We start from the raw sequence: 26,110 nt of genomic DNA, 5'->3' as shown, positions 1-26,110 counted from the left end.
ACCCCAGATGACAGCTAAAGCACGCCTGGAGAGCAAGCGATGCAGATTGGAACAAGTCAGAAATCTCTGGGAGAGATGTCTCCAAGAAGATGAAATTAATATAACATTTAATGTGTTTATACATTGAACATACAACTGAGAGAGAATTTGGGAACACATTACTGATAAGTATATAGAAAACTAAGAAAGTAATCAAAAAATAGAGGGAAATTATCAACTCTTCAGAAAATGAAAAGTTTTGCAGGAAAGAAAAGGCAATCACAGCACACTGCATGATATACCTGTAAACAGTATTTGCATAGCCTTAATTACGTAAGCCCTGAACACTGATCTGACCCAAACTATCATATTAACTATGTTGGGAGAGGCAGGTAATCTGTGTGTGTAGATGTGTGAGGGTTGGAGGGGCGGGAACAGAAGGCTTCCTACATATTCCACGATGGTTAATCAATTGGTAGTACCAAAAGTGGAAAAATCAAGTGTCAGAACCCTTAAGGATCTGAGATTCCACCTTACTTTAAGCTGTCAAGGTAGTCTGCCAGAGTCCATGAATGCTAACGAAAGTTATGAAGCTCCTGGGTCAGAAGCAAAGTCCTTTGCTACTCATGGTACAGCAAGTAGTATGGGCTTCTTGTTCACATTAGTTCCCTTCACCGTGAGTCCCACGAGGGTGACGTGGAGCGGCCCAGGTGAATGGTGCTATACATACAATAGGTTTGCATCACGGCTGAGGTATCTTTAACTTCGAAAACTCAATCTTTTATAATGGGCTGCAGCAAACCTGCCAGACTTTGCCCCAGATGGAGACATTATCTTTATAATACTAGACAATAAAAAAACCTGTTCTCCACTCTGAAGAGACTTTCTCTTCTAATGCTTTGCTATACAGACACCCATAAAAAAATAACTCAGAGAAAAACCCATCAGTGCCTCTGCTTGTGAGACATTAAAAAATGCAAGAAATTCATGGGGAATTATCTCCCAACGTCAAGAAATAACAATGTAAGCATACTACAGAAGGTCCCCAACTTAATAATGGTTCAACTTACAATGTTTCAACTTTGTTATGATGTGAAAGCCATATGCATTCAGTAGACACCATGCTTCAAAATTTGAATTTTGTTCCTTTCAACACTTTATTATAAAATACGCTTTATGTTAGATTATCTTGCCCAACTATAGGCTAATGTAAGTGTTCTGGGCACGTTTAAGGTAGGCTAGGCTAAGCTATGATGTTCAGTAGGTTAGGTATATTTTCAACTTATGATATTTTCTTTCTTTTTTATTTTTATTTATTTTTTATTGAGACAGGTCTCACTATGTCGCCCATGCTGGTCTCGAACTCCTGGGCTCAAGTGATCCTCCCACATCAGCCGCCTAAGTGGCTTATGATATTTTCAACTTATGATGGATTTATCAGGACATAACCTCATCGTAAGTTGATGAGCATCTGTATTTAGCAATAGAGAGGTAAATATTAAAAGAATTAGTTAAGACTTGAAAACAGTTGCCTCTGGGGCATGGATACTGGCAATGGGAAGGAGAGTTAGGCAGCTGACTACTGTTTTAATCACAAGTCTTAAGGAACTATGTGACTCTTTAAATGATGCGTGTGGATAACTGAAAAAAAGGAATATAAAAAATTTAAAAATAGTGTAGAAAACAACCACATACTTTTAGATATTGAAATTTATCTAAGACTGAAACTATGATTTACAAGGTCAAATTCCAAATAATATTAATATTCTAAATAGCCTCACTGCTACCACTGATAACATTTAAAAAGCAAATGCTATAATTTATACTTATGACATAAATTTTACCATTTTCTCCCCAAAAATGATTGAACAAAGCATTGTCTTCACAACTTATGGTGGAAAATTGGAATAACTTGGCCAGACTGGATGGATGCTTGTAAGGTACAATATTGTTATCTGAATTGGTTTTGTAGTTTATCTACTCCTGGAAAATCATCAGTGTTTGGATGGGACTGGAGTATTCATTGACTTTGGACAAATCAGTCAACACGATAATCATTCTATATCTTCTTCTGTATTTAGTCTTTAGAGGTGCTAGGAAAAAAAGTCTACAAGTAGAGCAAGCTCAGCTACCAAAAAGACTTATCATTCTTTCTTTATAGGAGGGGAGTTCACAAGCTGGATCAAAAACTCAGAAGGAAAACAGGGAATTTGGAAGTAATGCTATCTTAATGTGAGCGGGGAATGAGAAAGAAGAAAGAATTCAGCAGAAGTGTAGAGGCACAAAATAGCTTTCCAGCAGCACCACCACTTCCCAAACCCCCACTGCCAAATTTTGAGTCACATCACTTAGTATAGCTTCATTGTTAATTTGAAGGATTACAAGGAATATCCAAACACAATCATAATTCAAATATGAGGGCAGACTGCATTCTATAGTGTTAGCTAAAATTATTCAGTATAATCTGGGATTTGTATGGATATAGGGTTACATCCAGGCAGACTGGTTCCAGAGTCCCTGATCTTAGCCACTATGTGACATAAATATTTATTTAACTGAAAATAAATATATATTTAACTTACATATACAGTGCTTAATGCAGAAAAGTCTTTCATAAATAACAGATGTTATCATGTTAAGCATAGGAAGAAGACATACACAGTTACAGGGTACAACTCCCAAGAATATAAACTTAGTGGTGTCTTTGTTACCACATGGAGACAGTCTACCAGAAAATGAACCCAATACAAAGAAAAAGAGACCAAAAGATGACAAGGGAGAGCCTGATGATGGCATCTGAAGGCCTAAAACCAGCTGGAGTCAGTAGCTTGCACTTCCTGCTTATATGTACCGGTCAAGTCTCCTTACTCGTTTAAGCAAGTTTGAGTTGGATTTCCATCACTTCCTTCTGAAAGAGTTCTATCAGCTTTACTGCTCCAAAACATGTAAAGCATCTATTACATGCCAGGCACTCTACCAGTCATCAGAGTTAGATGGTGAACACATGTCTGATTTTTCTTCTTGTACTTACTCCCACCATCCTAGCCAACTACCCTAAAGGACAGCTGGTTCAACCAGAGCTGTCAATTCACAGGAATTTACAGATCCCTGAAATATATAAAATCATTCCTTCAGAAGCCTAGGAGAGTCCAGAGTTCTTGTCATAGGTTGTAAGTAAATGGCCACTAATTCTTTTCAGTGCCTCCCCTCTAGAGGCAGAATCTATTTTCTCTATCCCTTAAATTTGAGGCTTGGCATGTGACTTGTTTGGCCAATGAGAGATATTGGTAAATGACATGCAACAGGGACTTGAAAAGTGCGTGTGCACTGAGGATGTGGGCTGGCCTTTGGAGGACAAGAGACCTTTGCAGAGAGAGGATCTGCCGTCAGCTCCCAGCTGACCCATCAACTGGCTACAACTGAGTGATCGTGGGCAAGACTAAGAAAAGAATAGCTGTTTAAAGCCACGAAGTTGTGAGGTGAATTGTCACAAAGAGCAAACACTTCTGATGTCTGTTTTTGTACTGAGTTCTAAATATTATATATTTTAGATATATAAAAATAAAATATTTCAATTATGTAACAGTGCTTTGACCCAGTGATGCCAGTCCTACAGTCACAGGCAACAGACCTCATTGGATTCTTACACTCTGTTCTTTCAAAGATGGGGATATCTTTAAAATATTTTATTGTAAGAAACCCTGATATTTTTTAAATAACAGCGTTATTGAGATATAATTCATATGCCATAAAATTAACCCCTTTAAAATGTACAATTCTTGAAGGCTGTCAGTCTGTACTTTTGTTTTCATGTGATGTCTTTGGGTTGGTACCAGAGTGATACTGGCCTTATACAATGAGTTGGGAAATGTTCTTACTCCTCCATTTTCTAAAAGACTTTTAACAGGTTTTATAATTTTTTTCTTTAGCTATTTTTCCTTAAATATTCACCAGTGAATACATCTGGACCTGAGCTTTTCTTTTCTTTGTGAGAAGATTTGTATTGACTCATTCAATTTTTCAAAACTCAATATATGTCTATTCAAATTTTCTATTTTTTTAAAGTCAGTTTTAGTAATTTGTTCTCTCTAGAAATTCCTCCATTTTCATCTAAATTTCTTAAGTTATTGTGTTCATAATATTCCTTTATAACTCTTTTCATTTTTGTAAGGTCTCTTTTCCTCAGTCTAGCTAAAGGTTTATCAATTTGGTCTTTTCAGAGAACCAGATTTTCAGTTCTTTTTTCTATTTTCTTCTTATTTATTACTTTCTATTCTGAGCTTCATTGTAGGTATAGCCTATATAGTCTATTACACGTGTAGCCTTCATCTTAGGTATAGCCTAAGAGAAACAGTTTATACCCTATAGCCTAGGTCTATAGTAGGCTACACCATGTAGGTCTGCGACAGCACACTCTATGATGTTTGCACAATGATAAAATCACCGAACAGTGTTTTTCTCAAAATGTATCCCTGTTGTTAAGCCATGCATGACTGTATATCCAGTATTTCAAGTTCATTGATAGTATTGTTCAAGTCTTCTATATCCTTGTTGACTTTCTGTCTTGTTGTTCTACCAACTGCTGAACACTATTTATCTCCAGAACTCTTTTTATTGCAAATGGAAACTCCATACCCATTAAACAATAACTTTCAATTCTCTCCTGCCCATGGCCCCAGGCAACCACCGTTCTACTTTCTGTCTCTGTGGATTTGACTTCTCTAAGTGCTTTATCTAAGTGGACTCGTAAAGTATTTGTCATTTTGTGGTTGGCTTATTTCACTAAGCATAATGTCCTCAAAGTCCATCCATGTTGTAGAATTTGTCAGAATTTATTTCTTTTTAAGGCTGAATCATATTCTATCGTATGTACATATTACATTTTACTTATCCATTCATCTGTTGATGGACACATGGTTTGCTTCTACCTTTTGACTATTGCAAATACTGCTGCTATAAACATGGGTGTACAAATATTTCTTCAAGTCCCTGATTTAAATTATTTTGGGTATAAACCCAGAAGTGTGACATCTGGATCATATGATACTTCTTTTAATTTTTTGAGGAACCACCATACCATCTTCTATAGTAGTTGTATCATTTTACATTCTCTCCAGAAGTGCACAACTGCTCCAGTTTTTCCACATCCTCACCAGCACTTATCTTTTGCTTTTTTTTTTTTTGGTAGTGGACATCCTAATGAGCGTGAGGTGGTGTTTCAATGTGGTATGGAATTGCATTTCTCTAATGACTAATGATGTTGAGCATCTTTTCAAGTCCATATTGATCACTTATATATATCTTCTTTAGAGAAATATCTATTCATGTCTTTTGTCTATCTTTAAATCGAATTTTTTTTTTTTTTTTTTTTTTTTCTTTTTTGAGACAGAGTCTCACTTTGTTGCCCGGGCTAGAGTGAGTGCCGTGGCATCAGCCTAGCTCACAGCAACCTCAGACTCCTGGGCTTAAGGGATCCTCCTGCCTCAGCCTCCCGAGTAGCTGGGACTACAGGCATGAGCCACCATGCCCGGCTAATTTTTTTGTATATATATTTTTAGTTGGCCAGATAATTTCTTTCTATTTTTAGTAGAGACGGGGTCTCACTCTTGCTCAGGCTGGTCTCGAACTCCTGACCTCGAGCGATCCACCCGCCTCAGCCTCCCAGAGCTAGGATTACAGGCGTGAGCCACCGCGCCCGGCCGAATTTTTTTTGTTGAGTTTCTCCTTTGTTATCTTTTTGTGTTAAACAAATATTGTTTAGTGTACTATTTTAAATCTTTTGTTGATTTCTTAGCTATAGTTTTAAATTTTTACTTAATACATTTTTATATTTATTTTACGTAATGTATTTTTAAATTACTTTTTCAATTGGTTGTTCTAAAGAATACAATGTGTGCTGTGATTTGAACGTTTACGTTCCCTTCAAAATTCATAGGTTAAAACCTAATCCCCAGTGTGACGGTAGTTAGAGGGAGGACCTTTAAGAGGTAATTAAGTCATGAAGGTGGAGCCCTCATGGGTGGCGTTAGAGTCCTTATAAAAGGGCTTGAGGGTGAAGGGCAAGGTCTCTCTTCTCTCTTGCCCTTTTGCTTTCTACCAAGTGATGACACAACACGAAGGCCCTTGCCCAATTCTGGTACCTCAATCTTAGACTTCCCAGCCTCCAAAACTGTGAGAAATAAATTTCTGCTTATTATAAATTACACAGTCTGTAGTAGTTTATTAAAGCAGCACAAAATGGACTGAGACAATGTGTATCTTTAACTTAACACAATCTATTAGTATTTGAGGCTAATAATATTAACTTAATTTCAGTAAACCATAAAACATTTGCTCTGATATTGCACTATTTCCTCCCTCTCCCTTAGTGCTATCACTGTTATATATATTACCTGTATATATTATAATATCAACAAGATAGTGTAATAATTATTGCTTTAGTTCATCTTGTGGTTTTAAAGAAATTAAGAGAAGCAAAATGTGTGTGCATGTGTGTATAGTCTTTTTATATTTATCTGCATATTTAAAATTTTTCATATCTTCATTCCTTCCTGCATATCAGAGTTACCCTCTCTTGTCACTTCCTTTCAGCCTAAAGAACTTCCTTTAATATTTCTTGGAGGGTAGGTTTGCTATCAACAGATTCTCTGTGGTTATTTCTCTGGGAATGTCTTTATTTCACCTTCACTTTTGAAGGATAGTTTCACTGGATACAGAATTCCTGGTTGACAGTTGTCCCCCTCCTCCCTCAACACACTGAATGTATCATTCCCATGTCTCGTGGCCTCTAATGTTGAGAAGTCAGCTCTATGTCAGATTGTTTTCTCCCTGTGCTGATGAATCATTTTTCTTTTGCCACGTTCAAGATTTTCCTTTTGTCCTTGGCTTTCAGCAATTTCAGTATGATGCATCTAGGTGTGGTTTTCTTTGTGTTTATTTTACTTTGGGTTCATCTGAACTTTTTGTATTTGTAGATTTCTTTTTAAAATCAAATTTGGGAGCTTTTTAAGTGTTATTTCAAAAAATTTTGGCCCTCTGTTCTCTCTCTTCCTTCTCTGTTTCTGGAGCTTCCATTTCATGTAGAGGGATACTTGACATAGTTCCCTTAGGCTCTTCTCTCTCTCTTTCACTTTTTTCCTTTTTCTTTCTTTTTTTCTTTTTCGAGATGGAGTCTTGCTATGTTGCCCAGACTTGCCTTCAACTCCTGGATGGAAGTGATCCTCTGGCCTCAGCCTCTCAAGTGGCTGGGATTACAGGCATGTGCCACCACCACACCTGGCTCTTTTTTTTTGTTTTTCTGTTGTCACCCAGAGCATTCCTTATTAGGTAAACATTACTGATTTGGGTTCATGATTCCGTACTATATAATAATTTGTATCACTCTCTGATAAAATAATATTTAATGTTTATTACAGTAAGAATTATAATACCTGATGTTTATATATGATCTTCAGTATAAAAAGTACTGCCACATTCTTTCTCTCATTAAGTATTCCCATTTCTGTTTTTTCTTTTTCTATTTTACAGCTACAAACCCATGTTCTTGAATCTGGCTCATTGCTAAAAATGTCTTCTTTCTTCTTCCTTCCTTCCTTCTTCTTTTCTTTCTCTCTCCTTCCTCCCTTTCTTTCCTTCCTTCCTTCCTTCCTCACTCTGTCACTCAGGCTAGAGTGCAGTGGTGTCATCATAGCTCACTGCAACTGCAAACTCCTGGGTTCAAAGGATTCTTCAGGATCAGCCTTCCAAGTAGCTAGGACTACAGTGGCCTGCCACCACACTGTGCTAATCTTTAAAAATTTTTTACAGAGATGGGGTCTCACAAAGTTGCTCAGGCTGGTCTTGAACTCCTGGCCCCAAGTGATGCTCTCATTTGGGCCTCCCAAAGTGCTAGGATTACAGGCATGAGCCACTGCCTTGCTTTATTTCTTTTCCATAGAGTCTATTTCTCCATTGAGATCCTCTATTTGTTGAATAATTCTTATTATATTTTAATTCTTTAAAAAATGTCCTTTAATTGTTAAAAGTAATTATAATAGCTATTTTGAAGACTTTGCTTCTAAATCCAATATCTGAGCCCACTAAGAGTCAGCTTCTATTAATTGCTTTTTTTTTCCTGCCTGATAGTGCACGACCCTTTCCTATTTCTTTGCATGAACTGCTTGCTATTTTTTGGTTGAAAAGTGGATATTTTATATAATATTGATATATTGTACCAATTCTGGATGTTGTTTTATTTTTGTTAGTGTTGTTGGTGTTGTTTGGTTTGTGTTTTTAGTTATCTACCTAGACTTAGATTTCTTTTCTTTTTTAGAGACAAGGTCTTGCTCTGTTGCCCAGGCTGGAGTGCAGTGGCGTGATCACAGCTCACTGTAACTTCAAACTCCTGGGCTCAAGCAATCCTCCTGACTCCACCTCCCAAGTAACTGGGACTACAAGTGCACACCATCACACCCAGCTAATTTTAAAAAATTTTTTGTAGAGATGGGGTCTTGCTATGTCGTCCAGGCAGTTCTCAAACTCCTCGCCTCAAGCAATCCTCCTGCCTTGGCTTCCTAAAGTGCTGGGATTACAGGCATGAGCCACCATGCCTGGCTAGACAGATTTAAAATGTTTCCCTGATGGTCTGTGGCTGCTGGTATCTTTGCTCTGCTTTTTTAATTCTCATTTTTATTTTTAGCCTGACTTTGGGGGGTTGTCTCTATATTTGCAAAGCTGAATGACCAGTCAATGATTTGTACAGAGGTTATACTCAAACACCTTGAGTTTGTGAGTCTTCTTCCCTCTGCTAATTGATCTGTGTGTGGATTGAGGAATACATTCAATGTTGCTATCAGTTCTCAAGCCTCCCTTAGCTTTTACTTTTCAATGGGTCTTTTGGGTCAACTTCATGCAAACATATAGTTTCCCAGTCAGTCAGAGATGTGTGGAGACTTAGCCCTTTTATGACTCTCCTATTTCTAGTATCTCCCTGTTATATTTATGGCTGGCTTGCCATTTGCCCTACCTGGGACTGTAACCACGGGTAAGCAAAATTGTGAGTTTTCCCTATTCATTTCCATATGTTTCTCACTTTTTGCTGGCAAAGCCTTGGATTTTTGACCTCCCACCACAAATGGAGTCCATCCCTCTGGCAGCAAAACTGCTAGTTTTCTTGGCTAGCCCTACCCACATTGGTGAAACTACAGTTCTGGGACAACTGGGTGAGAGAGAAACAGCCTCAGGCAAGAAGGCCACAGACATCTACTGTTCCTACTGGGAGTTCTAGCAGTTTTTCAAGAATAGATGTTTCTCAAATTATTTTTTTTATTAATATTTGGCTGATCTCCAGTGCCCTGAAATAGGTTTTTGTGTGTGCGCATGCCAATTTTGTTCAGTTTTATACTTGTTTTGTGTACAAATGCTTTACCATGTCATACAGTCATAATTAAGTCCCTTCCACTGTTTCTTTTTAAGTAGGAACCTATATCATTTTAGTCAGGACCTTAGTGTCATTTTAAAGAAATGCAACTGAATTAGTTAGGAATTTTTGAAATTTTTTTTTATTTCAGCATATTATGGGGGTACAAATGTTTAGGTTACGTATATTGCCCTTGCCCCCACCCCCGAATTTCTGAATTTTAATACTAACTGACTTAAACAACACTGGAAATTTGTGGTTCACAATTCTGAACAGTTTATAAGACAGGCCTTGCTCACAATTCTGAACAGTCTATAGCTGTGGTCCCCAACCCCTGGACTGTGGACTGGTACTGCTCAGTGGCCTGTTAGGAACCAGGCCGTGCAGCAGGAGGTGAGCGGTGGGCAAGTGAGAGAAGCTTCATCTGTATTTACAGCCGCTCTCCATTGCTTGCATCACTGCATAAGCTCCGTCTCCTGTCAGATCAGTGGTGGCAGCAGATTCTCATAGGAGCGAGAACCCTACTGTAAACTGTGCATTTGAGGGATCTACGTTTCACACTCTTCATGAAAATCTAATGCCTGATGATCTGAGGTGGAGCTGAGGTGGTGATGCTAGTGCTGGGGAGTGGCTGCAAATGCAGATTATCATTAGCAGAGAGGGTTGCACAATAAATGTAATGCACTTGAATCACCCTGAAATCATCCTCCCCACCCTGTGTTCTGTGGAAAAATTGTCTTCCATGAAACCTGTCCCTGATGCCAAAATGTTGGGGACCGCTGGTCTACAGTATCAAACAGGTGGTTTGCTACTGCAGCTCTAATGGTGCCACCAAACACGAGGTTCTTCTCCATCTTTCCAGCACTCGTTTCACAGTATCGACTTCATCCTCAGGCTCTCCTGGTGCCTCCCCCTACACTCCCATCCTCTATAGGCTTTCCCCTTATAGGAGCAAAACACTTGCTACGTTTCCAGACCTCATATACTTAGACCATACGAGAACAAGGAAGCTGCAGTTTACTAGAACCTGTAACCCAAGTCTTCGTGGGCTCATTGTTTCTGATTGGGTTACATGACCATCTCTGAAAACTCTCAGTTGCCAGCGTGAATGATTATTCACTCTGCATAACTTAAGTGGGAGGAACAAACGCTCAGAAGGCAGCCAACAAACATGTTCTACATTCAAACAAATTTGCTCTAATTATAAATGAATGAAATGGGCTCACTCACCTAGCTAGGCTCACATGCTCACAGCACTTAAAGAAAAGCTGCACAAACCATGGCCGCAAAATGAAACCAGTCTTTACTCTGCCAGCTCTTGCTTTTCCTTCCTTTCCTTTTCTCTTTTGCCCCCTCCCAGTCTATTAGTCCATTCCTGCTTCGGACAGGCCACGTGATGTTGCGGGAAGTATGTCCACCAGCAATTACCTCAGCGAACACCTCCAGCCCCGCTTCTCCGCGTCCACATAGCAACTTCAAGCAAGGCCTCCATGACGCCCCGCATGGGTCAGTACCTACCCCTTGGGCGAATCAGTGTTGTCAGAGACAAAGAGTATTGATATTTGCATGTTCACCTGCAAGCGGGGCACTGAGAAGACCTTTCCGGGAGAGAAAACAACGGCTACCACAGACCATCCCGGTTATCCAACTGTGGGAGGCCGCTGGAGTCAGGCTGAGGGGGGCACTGGGTAGGAAATGCAGAGATTGGAGGAAAGCTGATCTAGGAGTATAGTGCAAGACGGACTGCGGCGGTCAGCCTGAACACGTAATGAAGTTCTAAGGCGTGCAGCACGTAGGAGCGGAAGAGATTGTGAAGGACTATCTATTCCAAAGCCTCTTTCCCTAATAAACTGCCAAATTTTATAAAACACGACTTCAAAACACCCCTGGTTTTCAGCCTTCAATATGCATTAGCGGAGCAATTCTTCAAACCTGTGTGAAAGACTTCTGGAGGAAATTCGTTTCTTTCTATTCGCAAGCTTAACATGCGGCTGGGCAGCGCGACTTCAGGGGCAGCTTTGTAAATGCTGAGCCAACGGGTCCCCGCAAGAACCAACACCCACTTTAAGAATTCTGTGGGTGGTCCCTCCCCACAGGCCCGCGGCGCTCCCTTCCTGCAAACCTCCCAGCCCGAGCAAGAGTCCCCACCCAGCAAGCGCTTCCGCACCCAGTCGAAGGCTGGGAAGACGCCCCACCCAGCGGCGGGCTGGGCGGCTTCCCAGGCTGGTTTAACTGGTTGGAACGAGGAAAGCGCGCTGGCACTGGAGAAGGTCTCAGCTTCGGTAGCTGAGGAACGGCCGGGCCAGAAGGTGAAGAGGAAAGCTCCCCTTCCTCTAAACCGCTTCAGGAGCTAGCCCCGCTCCCTCCACCAGTGATCGCGTGGGGTAGGTGGACGTCCCGCCCAGGCCCCCAAGGCCCGCGACTGCGCAGGCGCCTGCAGAGCACTGGCGCTCCGCGCGTTCTCTCGCGCGCTCCCTGAGCCTCCTCGGAGAGACCGGGCCTGAAGAGGCGCGGTGCTTCCTGGGTGTTGTAGTTACTTCCTCGACGTGCGGTCCCGGGGCCGGCGGGCGGCAAGTTCCAAGAACTACGTCTCCCAGCGCGCCCCGCGCGGGGGCACAGGGCGTTGGCCCTTGGCGGCCTCAGCCGTCAGAGCGCAGAGAGGAGGGCTAGTGAAGCCGGCCGACGCGGGAGGAGGGGGTGCGCATGCGCGCTGGGCCGCCTCGGCCCAGTCGCTCCCAATCATTGTAAACAGGCGGAGGCTGGGCGGGGTGGGGATGGGGCGCCTGCGGCCGGCCTGGGGCGCAGCGCAGGAGGCGGCTGCAGCGGCAGCGTGAGCGCGGGGAGGCAGCGGCTGCGGCGGAGCGGGCGGTCGCGTGGCGGCAGGCACAGGTCAGTGGCAGTGAGCGGTCGCCTGCGAGGGTCGCAGCGATGCCCCCCGCGTGCCCGAGGAGCCCTCTCCGGCGCCGGCCTCGCGCCCGCGTCTGTCAGGCAGCGTGCGGGGCTCGGCGCTTGCCGCGCTCGGGGTGGGAGTTGGGGGTGGGGGGCGTGGCTGCCCCCAGTGTCGGTTCCTCCCGGGAAAGCTTCGCCCCGTTCTCGCCCCCTTTGCTGTCCGTTCCTCCGTCCCTCCCACTTGCCGACAGGCCTCCCTTAATGGCATCCGCGTTTGTGATTCGGTGCTCTCGGGGGCCGGGGGAGGAGTGTTCCGAGCCGAACCCCTCCCCCGAGTCTCCCAGGCCTGGGGGGCGCTCTTCGGGGCACGCCTGGGCGGAGGCGAGGGGGCTCGGACCTTCCTGTCGGAGTCGTGTGCTGACCCGTATCCAGCGCTGCCCAGTGGACCAGGAAAAGGCTCTCGGTGTTGCCCGCCGCCGGCACTGAGCGGTGGGCGCCTTTGGGTGCTGCGGTCCGTAATTCAGTTTTCAGTGGGGATGGATGGAGAAATCTGGAGTTGAGAATTCTTTCACAACTCATTTTCAAGTGTGTCTGTGCCAAAATGCTTTTTTTTTCTTTTTCTTTTTTTTTTTTTGAGACAGAGTCTCGCTCTGTCGCCCTGGCTAGAGTGCTGTGGCATCAGCCTAGCTCACTGCAACCTCAAACCCCTGGGCTCGAGCGATCCTCCTGCCTCAGCCTCCTAAGCAGCTGGGACTACAGGTACCCACCACCACGCCTGGCTAATTTTTTTCTATTTGTAGTAGAGGCGGGATCTCCCTGTTGCTCAGGCTGGTCTCGAACTCCTGAGCTCAAGCGGTCCTCTCCCCTCGGCCTCCCAGAGTGCTAGGATTATAGGCGTGAGCCACCGTGCCCGGCCCCAAAATTCTCTTAATTGAGGTCAGCTTTCTTTCTTCTTCTTCTTAATCTTCTTCTTTTTTTTTTTTTGATTTATCGTTGTGAGAGTGAAACAGGTTTTACAAAGTATTCCACACCTCTCAGTCTTCCCTGAAGTAATTATGCTGTTTTAAGTCTTGGGATTCATTACAGAGCCTCCCTCTTGAGCAAGCAGCATGTTCTCTCTAAGGCCTGGTAGAGTTCCCGAAGATCACTGTGATTTTAAATTGGAGGTATTTTGAACCTGCATGGAAAGAGTTAGTGCACCATCCACATTCGTTAGAAAAGCTTTCATTGACTTTTTTTGTTTAGTGGAGTGGACATGTTCTAATGCTGCAGTACTTTGGGGAGCATTCCATCATACTTGGCAGTTATTCAGGAAATGTTTAAGTGGTGGTAAGGAATAGGCCCACTTTTGGTTTGGTGCTCAGAGAGGCAGCATTTCTAAATGAATAAATGTGACTGTGAATGAAAAAAATAACCTCACTTTGTCTTTAGAATTGTCTTGGTGATGTGATAATTCTTTTCTGAGTATCTTCCTGAAAGTGAGTAATTACTGTAAGCCTTAGTGGCAGTAGTAGGGGTAGGAAGGAGGTCGATAGAGTAGTTTCACTTTTCATTCAAAGTATCCCCAAAGTTCCAGGTGGGGTAGGGTAGTTTAACAGTAGCTTTTGAGAAGTAATTATTTAAACAAAGTATTTTGAAACAATGTAATAGAACCTAATTTGCTATCTCTTCAAAACATTTCTAATTATAGATCTGACAGGGACCATTTCTCCCTAATTTAGAAAGATAGAAGTGGTATCAGAAAGTACATATTAAACTTAACTTGTAGGGTTATATTTGCACAGTTGTTTGCAAGGAGAGACTGGGTTCAGAATGTAACCCAAAAGTATGTTCTTTCTTTTTTGAAAGAAAATCCCTGATAGAAACTTATGTTATTATACATAAGAAGGAACAAGGAAAAATGCAGATTATTTAGAATACAGGAATTACTGTGTCGCCGGTACTGTGCCAGTTGAAGAGGACTTAAAGACGGATAAGGCAGTGTCCCTCCTTCAAGGTGGTCAAGCTTTATCTCTTACTTGAACTGTGAACAAGTATAATATGTTTTTAAGATTGTTTTGATTAGAGAAAATATGGGAGTACAGTGGATGTACAAAGGAGGTAGTGGTTAGTTTCCTAAGGGAAGAAAAACAGGTTGAGGAACGGGGTAGTGGCAAGGAAAAACGACAGGCACAAGGTGATGAAAACAAGTGTACGGGCATAGAAAGAATGGGCATTTAGGTAGAAGGAACAGTGTGAGCAAAGCATGGAAGTATGAAATTACATGGTAGGATCTGCAGCTATAGCTAGCAAGTATAGCATAGGGTGGTGGCAAGGTATGAAACTGGGGAGGTAGGCAGAGACCAAATGATGAGCAGTCTTGTATACCATCGAAGTAATTTCAAGTTTATCTTGTAAGCAAATAGGAGTCATCGAGACAGAACAAAGAAGAGAGACCCAAGCTAACTCAGCCGATTTTTAACTCCCTGCAATGTGTCAGGGACTATATTAGTTACTATATATTTTATGTCTTTAATGTTTCAAGAAAGCTTAGTCATAACTAAAGCAGAAATTTAAGACAGAGGGAAAGTTGGACAGAGACATGTAGGTGAGAAAGAGCATGGAACACTTTTATGAATGGGAAGTTGTTCCCTACAGCTGTAGCATTGGTTGTGGTGGTTAGTAGCTGAAGGTGAGGTTGCACCTTTAAAAGTATTGCATGCCATTCGATGGCCTTTACAGTTTTTTCCTGTAGATAGTACAAGAAAGTTTATGGATTTTAATTAGGAAAGAGACGTGATAAGGTTTTCATTTTAGAAAGATCATTCTGGAATTGTAGAGTATGGATTTCAGAAGGGATGGAAAGTAAGAATGGATGCAAAAAGCCTGGTTAGCAGATTTTTGCAATAATTGAGATTCGAGATAAGGGTCTTAACTCTTAAACTAAGGCAATGTCTGTGGGGATACAGAGAGTAGTAGTTTAATAGCAGAAACATTTAGAAAGTAGAGTTCATAGCATTCAGCAACAATTGGCTATGGGGAGTGAGGCAGAAATTATAGGATAAGATGACTTGGATTTTAACTTGGGTGATTGAATAAACAATGGTGAAGTATACTGAGACAGGGAATTCAGGGGGAGGAGCAAATGGGGGAGGAACAGTATTTTAGCATGCTAACCACTACCTCCTTTGTATAACATACTGAGTGGAGGTTATTAACATCTGTGAAGCATCCAGGTGGAATCATCTGCTATGGAGCCAGGCATATGTGGGTTTGGATACAAGAGTGAGGTCTTGATGTGTGTGGGTCATCAGGCCATTTTATGAGTGGTGGCTGAAGCCTTTGATTTAGGTTAACACCACATATGAAGAGTTTTTTGACATAAAGTAGTTCTGGAAATAGGCTGTGGAAACCAACACAATTTAAAGCCAGATAAAGAAAAGCTGGAAAAGAAAATTCCCAAGTGTTTAGAGATGTAGAGAAATGATGAGAAAATGTCATAGAAGCCAAAACATGATCATTTTTAAAGGAAGATGTCCTTCACAACTGACTCTCTAGGAAAAAAAAATTACAAAACCAACCAACCAGCCAAAGGGACAAGCCAGAGCAAGAGTGAGACCCTGTCTCTATAATATAAAATACAAAAATTAGCCGGGTGTGGTAGCACATGCCTGTAGTCTCAGCTACCTTGGAGGCTGAGACAGGAGGATCCCTTGAGCCCAGGAGTTTGAGGTTTCAGTGAGCTATGATGAGCTATGATAATGCCATGGCACTCTAGCCCAGGTGACAGAATGAGACTCTATCTCAAAAAAAAAAAAAAAAGGAGTGGCATACTTCAAGTGCTTTGAGATGTTGAGTAAAGCAAGGATTAATAGGAATCTATTGAATTTGATAACTAGGAGGTTATTGGATTTGATAATTAAGTGAGCGCAGTTTCAGTAGAATGATTCAGGAAGGAGCTAGGTTTCATTGAGTTGAATTAATGGGAGTTCTGAGAATATAAAAGAATATGTAGATTATTTCAAGAATAAATAAATATTAGCTGTGAAGGGAGGAATAGAAAGAGGTTGTAGCAGAGGGTGATAAAGGGTTGAGGGAGGGATTTTTATTTTTATTTTTATTTTTATTTTTATTTTTTTTTGAGACAGAGTCTCACTCTGTTGCCCAGGCTAGAGTGCCATGGTGTCAGCCCAGCTCACGGTAACCTCAAACTCCTGGGCTCAAGCGATCCTACTGCCTCAGCCTCCCGAGTAGCTGGGACTACAGGCATGCACCACCATGCCCGGCTAATTTTTTCTATATATATTTTTAGTTGTTCAGCTAATTTCTTTCTATTTTTTTTTAGTAGAGATGGAGTCTCGCTCTTGCTCAGGCTGATCTTGAACTCCTGAACTCAAACCATCCTCCTGCCTCGGCCTCCCAGAGCGCTATGATTACAGGTCTAAGCCACTGCTCCTGGCCCAAGGGAGGGACTTTTAACATGGCAAAGACTTGACCCTGCTTTTTAAAAAATAGGAGTTTTATTGGAATATAATTCATATACCCATAAAATTCACCCCTTTAAAGTGCACAGTTCAGTGGTTTTTAGTACAGGTGCTTCTCAGCCTATGATGGGGTTACATCCTGATAAACTTATACTGAAAATTGAAAAATATCCTAAGTCGAAAATGCATTTAATACACCTAACCTACCAAACATCGCAGCTTAGCTTACCTTGAATGTGCTCAAAACACTTACATTATCCTACAATTGGGCAGAATCGTCTAACACAAAGCTCATTTTATAATAAAGTGTTGAATATCTTATGGAATTTATTGCATACTGTACTGCAAGTGAAAAGCAGAATGGTTGTATGGGTACCATCACAAGTACCGTCTGTATATTCAGAGTTGTGCAGCCATCACCACAATCAATTTTAGAACATACTCATTATCCCAAAAAAAGAACTCTTACCCATTAGCAGTCCCTCACCATTCCCACTGCCCCTGCCCCTTGGTAACCATTAATCTACTTTCTGTCTCTGTTGATTTGCCTATTCTGGGTATTTCATATACATAAAATCATATATGTGACCTTTTGTGACCAACTTCCTTCACTTAGCATAATGTTTTCAGGTTTCATCCATATTGTAGCATATATCAGTACTTCATTTCTTTTTATTGCTGAATAATACTGTTTGGGTATTCTACATTTTGTCCATTCATCAATTGATGAATATTTAAGTTGTGTCTACTTTTTGGCTATTATGAATAATGCTGGTGTGAATATTCATGCACAAGTTTTTGTGTTGATGAATGTTTTCATTTCTTTTGTGTATATACCCAGGAGTAGAATTGCTGGATGTAATATAATAAAAAATATATATTTGGTCTTTGTACTGGTTCCTGACACAGAACTTCTAAGACTGTTGGAATTCCCTGAGTAATAGAGGTGATAGGAACATCTTTTGTTATTCATAATAAGCCTCTTTCAATCACATCTGAGTTTTTGCTAATAAAGTGACTGCTGGTGGGCTCCTGGATAACTTTAGGATGGGGCTGGTTGCTGGAGGAACCAACCATGTGATTAGAGGATTCGAACTTTCAGCCCCAGCCCTGAATGTGGGTGGTGTGGGGGACTGGAGATTGAGCTCAATCACCAATGGTCAGTGATTCCTACAAAATGGGACCTCCATAAAAACCTCTAAATGATGGGGTTCAGAGAGCTTCTGGTGAACATATCCTTGTGCTGGGAGGGTGTTGTACCCCAGCTTCACAGGACAGAAGCTCTTGCACTTGGAACCCTTCTGGACCTCACCCTATGTACCTCTTCATTTGGTGGTTCATTTTTATCCTTTATAGTATCCTTTATAATAAACTGGTAAGTGGAAATAAAGTGTTTCCCTGAGTTTTTGTGAGCCATGCTTACAAATTACTCAACTTGAGGAGGGGATTATGGGAACCCTGATTTATAGCTGTTGGGTCATAACTGTTGGTAGCTATGTGGAACTTGTGACTGGTAACTGATGTGAGGGCAGTTTTGTGGGTCTGAGCCCTTAAACCTGTGGAGTCTGACGTTAACTTTGGGCAGTTAATGTTGGAATTTAATTGAATTATAGGATACCCAGTTGGTGTCTGGAGAATTGGAGAACTAGTTATTGGTGTGGAAAAAACTGCCATATTTGGTGTCAGTGTGTTGTCAGAGAATAGTTCTTGTGGTAACTCTTATGTTTAACAGTTTGAGGAACTGCCAAACTGTTTCTCAAAGCAGCTGCACCATTTTATATTCCAGTTCTTCAATTTCTCTACATCTTTGCCAGCACTTGCTATTTTCTTTTTTAAAAATTCTAGCTATCCTAGTGGGTGTGATTTGGTATCACATTGTGGATTTGATTTATATTTCTCTGATGGCCGATGATGTTGAACATCTTTTCATGTGCTTGTTGGCCATTTGTATATCTTATTTGGAAAAATACCTATTGGATTCCTTTGCCCATTTTCAAATTGGGTTGTCTGTCTTTTTGTTATTGAGGGTAGTATAAGTCTTTCACTTCCTTGGTTAAATTTATTCCTATTTATTCTTTTGGATGCTATTGCAAATGAAATTGTTAAATTTCATTTTTTGCAATGTGCTAGTGTATAGATATAAACTTATTTTCTGTCTTTATTTTGTATCCTGCAACTTTGCTGAACTCCTTTATTAGCTCCAATATTTTCCTTCTTTTTTAGGGGCCATGCTGATTTTCTCTGTATCATTCCAATTTTAGTGTATGTGCTGTTCAAACCAGCACTTCAATAGTTTCTACTATATTCTTGTGGGTTTTCTATATAAGATCATGCCAACTGTAAATAGAGATAAGGTTTAATTCTTCCTTTCCAATATGGATGCCTTTTATATATTTATTAGGTTATTAGTGTGGAATGTCCTATTTCCTTAAGTCCTAAGTTTGACAGTTCCTATCTCTGACATTTCACTTTGAGACTTCTTATTTTTATTGTGAAGGTACATCCTTATTCTTTCAAACACATGGTTTGGCTTGTGATTATCTTTCAAAGTTTTTTTTAGAGCAGTTCTTGTGAAACCATGGATAAGTCAAAAATTCATGTTATTTTTGAATATGAGTTCCATCAGGGAAACAATGCAGCGCAGATAGCTTGAGATATTAATGCAGTGTTTGGGAAGGATGTGGCTTATGAACACACAGTACATCAATGGTTTGAGAAGTTCCATTCTGGTGATTTTAATCTTGAAAATGAGCCACATGGGCAACCTGAGACCAAGGTGGTAATGATGAGCTGAAAGCTGTAGTGGAAGCGAACCCATCTTAGCCTACGCATGAATTAGCAGCAACGTTGACATTACTATTCCAACTATATTGGACCATTTGAAACAAATCAGCAAGGTAAAGAAGCTGGATAGATGCATTCCACATGAATTAAACAAGTGTCATAAGAGAAATCATCTGGAAGCTTGCCTTTATTTGCTGTCATGACATAAAGGCAAACCATTTTGGCACCATATGTGTGATGAAAAATGAATTCTTTCTGACAATCGCAAGCACTGGGCACAATGGTTGGATAAAAATGAAGTGTCAAAACAGTCCAAAACATAATATTCATCAAAAAAAAAAGCTAATGTTGTCTCTCTGGTGGTCCAGTGCTGGCATTCAACACTACAGCTTCATGAAACCTGGTCAATCCATTACAGCAGATGTCTGCTGCAACCAGTTGGACAAAATGATGAGGATGCTTGTGCTTAAGCAGCCGAGACTGGTCAATAGACATAGACCGATCCTCTTGCAAGACAACGCTGGACCACATGTCACACAAACAGTACTGCTCAAACTGTAGAAGCTGCACTTGGAAACTCATCGTCATCCACCATATTCACCAGACCTTGAACCAACTGACTACCACTTCTTCAAGGCTTTGGACCACTTCTTGCAAGGTAAAATATTCAATTCTCAACAAGCTGTGGTAAATGCCTTTCGTTGCCACAAACTCTCCAGGCTTCTTTGCAGCTGGCGTAAACAAGCTACTGTTAAGATGGCAGAAGTGTGTGGATAGTTTAGGCTCATACTTTGATTAATTGTACTGCTTCTTGTTTGAGATAGAATAAACTACACTTTTGATTCAAAATCAAACATTTTGCATTTAATCACCTAACAGTTTTTTTTCATTCTTAATTGTCCACACTAGAATTTCTAGTACAATGTTGTATGAAAGTGGCCAGAACAGACCTCCTTGACTTGTTCCTGACCATAGAAGGAAAGCTGCCTGTCTTTCACCATTAAGTATGATGTTAACTGTAGGTTTTTCATTGATACTCTTTACAAGTTTGAGGAAGTCCCTTATATTCCTAGTTTGCTTAGTACTTTGTTGAGTGTTTCTCGAGGTTGTTGCTTAATTTCTATTTTTGAAGTTTTCAACATTTTTATCTGCCATTCCTCTCCAGTGTCATTTCATTGTAGTTGGGGAACATGCTTTCAGTGATTTCAATCTTTTAAAGTTTATTGCAGCTTGTTTTGTTGCCTAACATATGGTCTGTCCTGGAGAGTGTTCCATGTACACTTGAAATGGATATGTGTTCTGTTGTTGAGCAGACTGTTCTATATTTGTTTTTCTTTTTCTTTTTAATAGGCCATTTAAAGGACTTTAAGGCAGACTATTCTATAGAGGTCTCATATATCTAGTTGGTTTATAGTGTTGTTCAATCTTCTGTTTCTTGTTGATCATCTCTCTATTTGATGTATCTAAAGTGAGTCTCTATGGCCAACATATAGTCGGATCTTATATATATTTTTAATTTGTTTACCAGTCCCTACCTTTTCATTGGGGAATTTAATCTGTTTGCATATTGCTGATAAGGAAGAATTTACTTCTGCCATATTGCTATTTGTTTTCTCCATACCATATATATTTTTTTTTTTGAGACAGAGTCTCGCTTTGTTTTCCAGGCTAGAATGAGTGCCGTGGCGTCAGCCTAGCTCACAGCAACCTCAGACTCCTCGGCTTAAGCGATCCTACTGCCTCAGCCTCCCGAGTAGCTGGGACTACAAGTATGCGCCACTATGCCCGGCTAATTTTTTCTATATAGACTTTTAGTTGACCAGATAATTTCTTTCTATTTTTAGTAGAGACGGGGTCTCGCTCTTGCTCAGGCTGGTCTCGAACTCCTGACCTTGAGCAATCCTCCCGCCTCGGCCTCCCAGAGTGCTAGGATTACAGGCATGAGCCACTGTGCCTGGCCCATACCATATTTTTTTAATTACTCAGTTCTTCTATTTCTGCCTCCTTTTGTGTTAGATATTTTCTGGTGTACCACTGTAATACTCTTATGTTTCTTTGTTATGTATTTTCAAGTTATTTTCTTAGTAGTTTTCCTGGGATTACAATTAACATCTTAATTAGTTTAGATTAATATCAACCTAATTTCAGTAGTGTAAAAAACTTTACTCCTATGTAGCCTTATGCTGTTATTGTCACAAGTCATATCTTTATATGTTGTATGCTCATCAACACTGATTTACAATTATTGCTTTATACAGTTGTCCTTTAAATCAGATGGGAGAAAGAAAAGAAACATAAAGAATATATTCATATTGTCTTTTATATTTACCTATATAGTAACTAATCTTTACCTGTGTTCTCTATTCATGTGGAGTTATTGTCATCAACATGAAGGAGTTCATTAGCATTTTTTGTAGAGTAGGTCTACTAGTGATGAATTCTCTCAGTTTATATTAATCTGGGAATGTCTTAATTTCTCTTTCATTTTTGAGGGATAATTTTCCCAGATAAAGAATTCTTGGTTGACAGGGGTTTTTTTTCCTTTCAGTACTTTGGCTATGCCATCCCACTGCCTTCTGGTCTTTGTGGTTTCAGATGAGAAGTCAACTGTTAATGTTGTTGATGAATAACTTCTCTCTTGCTTCTTTTAAGATTCTTTGTCTGGAAGCCCTAGGCAGAGCAGTTAGGCAAGAGAAAGAAATAAAAGGTATCCAAATTGGAAAAGAGGAAGTCAAATTATCCCTATTGATGTGATCTTATATCTAGAAAACCCTAAAGACTCCTCCAAAAACTCTTAGATTTGATAACTGAATTCAATAAAGTTTCAGAATACAAAATGTACAAAAATTGGTAGCATTTCTATTCACCAATAGTGACTAGCCAAGAACTGAATCAAGAAGGCAATCCCATTTACGATAGCTACAAAAACAAAATAAAACAAAACAAAACTTAGGAATATATTTAAGCAAGGAGGCTAAAGATCTCTTCAGGGAAAACTGTAAAATACTGATGAAAGAAATTGTAGATGACACAAACAGATGGAAAAACATCCCGTGCTCATAGATCAAAATAATTAATGTCATTAAAATGACCACACTGCCCAAAGCAACTTACAGATTCAGTGCAATCCCTATCAAAATACCAATGTTGTTTTTCACAGAATTAGGAAAAAAAAAAATCCTAAAATTCATATGAAACCAAAAAAGAGCCCTAATAGCCAAAGCAAAAGGAACAAAGCTGGAGGCATCACATTACCTGACTTTAAATTATATTTCAAGGCTACAATAACCAAAACAGCATGTTACTGGTATAAACATAGACACACAGATCAATGGAACAGAATAGGGAACTCAGAAATAAAGCCACATACTTATGGTCAACTGATCTTTGACGAAGTCAACAAGAACATACACTGGGGAAAGGACATCCTTTTCAATAAATGGTGCTGGAAAAATTGGATTTTCATATGCAGAAGAATGAAACTGGACCCGTCTCTCACCATATACAAAAATCACCTCAAGATGGATTAAAGATTTAAATATAAGACCTGAAACTATGAAAATGCTAGAAGAAAACCTAGGGAAGACTCTTCTGGTCTAGGCAAAGAGTTCATGAGTAAGCCTCAAAAACACAGGCAACAAAAACAAAATAGACAAATGGTACTTAATTAAACTAAAAAGCTTCTGCACAGCAAATTAAATAATTAATAGAATGAACAGGGGACTAATATCCAGAAATGACAAGGAACTCAAACAATAAAACCCCAAATAATCCCATTAAAAAGTGGGCTAATGGCATGAATAGGCATTTTTCAAAAGAAAACAAATGCATGATCAACAAGCATATGAAAAAATGCTCAACATCACTGATCATCAGTGAAATGCAAATTACAGCCACAATGAGATATACCAATCAGAATGGCCATTATTAAAAAGATAGAAAATAACATGTTGGTGAGCATGTGGAGAAAAGCAAACACTTATACACTGGTGGGAATGTAAATTAATACAACCTCTATAGAAAATAATATGGAGATTACTCAAAGAACTACCCACTGATCCAGCAATACCACTGTTGGGTATCTACCCAAAGGAAAAGACATCATTATATAAAAAAGATACCTACACTTGTATGTTTATCACAGCACTATTCACAATAGCAAAGGTATGGAATCAACAGATGGATGGCTAGAGCAAACATGGTATGTATACACAATGAAATACTATTCAGCCATAAAAAAGAATGAAATCATGTCTTTTGCTGCAACATGGATGGAACTGTTAAGTGAGACAACTCAGACACAGAAAGACAAATACCACATGTTCTCACTCATAAGTGGGAGCTAAATAATGTGTACACATGGAAGTAGAGTATGGAATGATAGACAAGGGAGACTCAGGGGTGGGGGCGTGGTGAGAGAGGGTGGATGATGATGAGTTCCTTAATAGGTACAATGTACATTACTCCAGTGATGACTACCCTAAAAGCCCTGACTTCACCACTATGTAATATATCCATGTAACAAAATTACATTTGTTCCTCATTAATTTGTATAAATAACAAAAAACTTCTATGTCTTTCAGTGGTTTAGTTAAGATCTTAGTATTCTGATGTGGCTTTCTTAGAGTTTATCCTACTTGGAGTTTGTTGAGCTTTTTCATTAAATTGTGAAGTTTTTGGCCATTTCTTCAAATATTTTTTATGCTCCTCTCTCCTTTTGGTACTCCTATTATGTGTATATTGGTATGCCTGGTGGTGTCCCACGTATCTCTTAGGCTCTTTTATAATTTCTTCAATTCTTTTTTCTTTCTGATCCTCAGACTGACCTACTCAATTGACCTATCTTCATGTTCACTGGTTCTTTGTTCTGCCTATTCAAATCAGCTGTTGACCCCTTCTAGTGAATTTTTCATTTCAGTTATTATACTTTTTTTTTTTTTTTGAGACAGAGTCTCATTCTGTTGCCCGGGCTAGAGTGAGTGCCATGGCGTCAGCCTAGCTCACAGCAACCCCAAACTCCTGGGCTCAAGCAATCCTTCTGCCTCAGCCTCCCAAGTAGCTGGGACTACAGGCATGCGCCACCATGCCCGGCTAATTTTTTCTATATATATTTTTTTAGTTGGCCAGATAATTTCTTTCTATTTTTAGTAGAGACGGGGTCTTGCTCTTGCTCAGGCTGGTCTCGAACTCCTGACCTTGAGCGATCCACCCGCCTCGGCCTCCTGGAGTGCTAGGATTACAGGCATGAGCCACTGCGCCCGGCCGAGTTATTATACTTTTGAACTCCATAATTTCTATATGATTTTTTTAAAAAAGATAATTTCTTCCTCTTTATTGGTACTCCCTTTTTGGTGAGACGGAGTTTTCATGCTTTCCTTTAGTTCTTTAGATGTGGTTTCCTTTAGCTTTTGAGCATACTTTAAATAGCTGATTTAAAGTCTTCCTAATAAGTCCAATGTCTGGGCTTACTTAGGGACAGTTTCTATGACTGCTTTTTTTTTTTTTTCTATTTATGGGCCATCCCTTCATGTTTCATTGCATACCTGTAATATTCTGTTGAAACTGGATATTTTGAATATTATAATGTGGCAACTTTGGAAATCGATTCTCCCCTGTCCCCAGGGATGTTGCTGTTGCTGTTAGTTTGTTTAATGACATTTCTGAAGTAATTTTTCTAAATTCTGTGTGCTTTGTCATGTATGGCCATTGAAGCCTCTGTTCCATTACATTAGTAGTAGTCAGCTAGTGATTGGACAGAGATTTCCTTAAACACTTGAAACTAAAAACATCTCCCAATCTTTGCAGAGGTGCACTGTGCATCTGTTGGGGTACGTATTCAGCACTCAGCCAGTTTAGACTTGCCTTGGTCTTCACTTCCTATTTGCAGAGCTTCAAGGTCATCCAGAGGTGAGAGCATAGGCCTTCTCAGGTCTTTTCCTGAGCATGTGCACAGCCCTGGGCATGTGCATTGCCTCCTAGATTCCCAGGAATATGTTGAAGCTGTTCAGAGCTCTCATTTTCCAGCACGTCATTCTCCAGCCTTTCCTCTCAAGACTTTTGGTCAGCGTTTTGCTTGTCCTGACTGTTACCCATTGCTTCAGGCAGCAGCAGCTAAACATTTGCCTGTGAAGGTTCTCCACAACACTCCTCATGCTCCATAGTGGCTTTAGTTCTTGGGAGTTCCAAGTTAGCTACATTAGGTACGACATAATAAGTCTTTTAAGCAGGTCTTTCAGGGAGCCACTAGGTAGGTCAAAACATAATTTCAGTATGTTTGCAAATGAGGTTTATTGTGCAGTACCAGCACTGGGAATATGGGCTGTTATTGTCAAGGCTGCCCCTGGTCTGGGGAGCCCCCAGTGGGCCAAGAGTAAGTTAAAATGCTACAAAATTCAATGTTCTTGCCAAGATTCAGCTGTTCTTTCTTTCTTTTTTTCCCTCCCATTCCCATCCCTAGCCAGCCTCAACAGCTGTTTTTCTTGAATAAGCATTGTCTGGATTGTTGTAAACTTTTTGTTAGTTTCCAGTGTTCTTTTGTTTTGTTTTTTTGAGACAAAGCTCACTCTGTCACCCAGGCATGATGATAGCTCCCTGCAGC

At 40.3% G+C, this 26,110-nt stretch overlaps 1 protein-coding gene and 1 non-coding gene across 4 annotated transcripts in view; one reads left to right on the top strand and one right to left on the bottom strand.

Moving 5' to 3' along the window:
* Positions 1-11,627: 11,627 nt before the first annotated feature.
* RALBP1 (ralA binding protein 1) overlaps positions 11,628-26,110 on the top strand; it is a 44,211-nt gene continuing 29,728 nt past the window's right edge. The window contains exon 1 of one of the 3 annotated variants that reach the window (XM_045527246.1): positions 11,628-11,760. The gene's annotated coding sequence lies outside the window, so the exon portion shown is untranslated. Of the gene's footprint in view, positions 11,761-12,080; positions 12,266-26,110 lie in introns of those variants that run through there. The other 2 variants (XM_045527244.1, XM_045527247.1) reach the window with 2 other exon arrangements.
* LOC123621968 lies at positions 18,912-19,013 on the bottom strand. Its single transcript, XR_006729346.1, has one exon. It is a non-coding gene; the product is annotated as a U6 spliceosomal RNA (small nuclear RNA).

The sequence above is a fragment of the Lemur catta genome, chromosome 16, assembly GCF_020740605.2.
Source record: "Lemur catta isolate mLemCat1 chromosome 16, mLemCat1.pri, whole genome shotgun sequence".
Lineage (NCBI taxonomy): Eukaryota > Metazoa > Chordata > Mammalia > Primates > Lemuridae > Lemur > Lemur catta.
The sequence above is the reverse complement of the archived record's forward strand: the minus strand, read 5'-3'. Positions and strand labels throughout refer to the sequence as shown.